The sequence below is a fragment of the Electrophorus electricus genome, chromosome 13, assembly GCF_013358815.1.
Source record: "Electrophorus electricus isolate fEleEle1 chromosome 13, fEleEle1.pri, whole genome shotgun sequence".
Lineage (NCBI taxonomy): Eukaryota > Metazoa > Chordata > Actinopteri > Gymnotiformes > Gymnotidae > Electrophorus > Electrophorus electricus.
In genome coordinates this window covers 21,409,266-21,411,046 of record NC_049547.1, presented here as the reverse complement: position 1 = coordinate 21,411,046, position 1,781 = coordinate 21,409,266, and positions in this window count along the sequence as shown.

Here is a 1,781-nt window from a genome sequence, read left to right as displayed (position 1 = left end):
TACCCCCTCCACCCACACTACCCCCTCCACCCACACTACCCCCTCCATAAACACTACCCCCTCCACCCACACTACCCCCTCCACCCACACTACCCCCTCCATAAACACTACCCCCTCCACCCACACTACCCCCTCCACACACACTACCTCTCCTCCACCCACACTACCCCCTCCACCCACACTACCTCTCCTCCACCCACACTACCTCTCCTCCACCCACACTACCCCCTCCACCCACACTACCCCCTCCATAAACACTACCCCCTCCACCCACACTACCCCCCTCCACCCACACTACCCCCTCCACCCACACTACCCCCTCCATAAACACTACCCCCTCCACCCACACTACCCCCTCCACCCACACTACCTCTCCTCCACCCACACTACCCCCTCCACCCACACTACCCCCTCCATAAACACTACCCCCTCCACCCACACTACCTCTCCTCCACCCACACTACCCCCTCCACCCACACTACCCCCTCCATAAACACTACCCCCTCCACCCACACTACCCCCTCCACCCACACTACCCCCTCCATAAACACTACCCCCTCCACACACACTACCTCTCCTCCACCCACACTACCCCCTCCACCCACACTACCCCCTCCATAAACACTACCCCCTCCACCCACACTACCCCCTCCACCCACACTACCCCCTCCATAAACACTACCCCCTCCACCCACACTACCCCCTCCACACACACTACCCCCCTCCACCCACACTACCTCTCCTCCACCCACACTACCCCCTCCACCCACACTACCTCTCCTCCACCCACACTACCCCCTCCATAAACACTACCCCCTCCACCCACACTACCCCCTCCACCCACACTACCTCTCCTCCACCCACACTACCCCCTCCATAAACACTACCCCCTCCACCCACACTACTCCCTCCACCCACACTACCCCCTCCACCCACACTACCTCTCCTCCACCCACACTACCCCCTCCATAAACACTACCCCCTCCACCCACACTACCTCTCCTCCACCCACACTACCCCCTCCACCCACACTACCCCCTCCACACACACTACCTCTCCTCCACCCACACTACCCCCTCCACCCACACTACCCCCTCCATAAACACTACCCCCTCCACCCACACTACCTCTCCTCCACCCACACTACCCCCTCCACCCACACTACCCCCTCCACCCACACTACCTCTCCTCCACCCACACTACCCCCTCCACCCACACTACCCCCTCCATAAACACTACCCCCTCCACCCACACTACCCCCTCCACCCACACTACCCCCTCCATAAACACTACCCCTCCACCCACACTACCCCCTCCACCCACACTACCCCCTCCATAAACACTACCCCCTCCACCCACACTACCCCCTCCACCCACACTACCTCTCCTCCACACACACTACCTCTCCTCCACCCACACTACCCCCTCCATAAACACTACCCCCTCCACACACACTACCTCTCCTCCACCCACACTACCCCCTCCATAAACACTACCCCCTCCACCCACACTACCTCTCCTCCACCCACACTACCCCCTCCACCCACACTACCCCCTCCATAAACACTACCCCCTCCACCCACACTACCCCCTCCACCCACACTACCTCTCCTCCACCCACACTACCTCTCCTCCACCCACAATACCCTGAACGATAAAGATGACAAAGACAGTGGACAAACTCGACAAGGCAGAATATATCAATAAAGAAAACAACAAACATACCAATAAACAAAACAATAAACAAACATACAAATAAAACAAGAAACAAACATCAATAA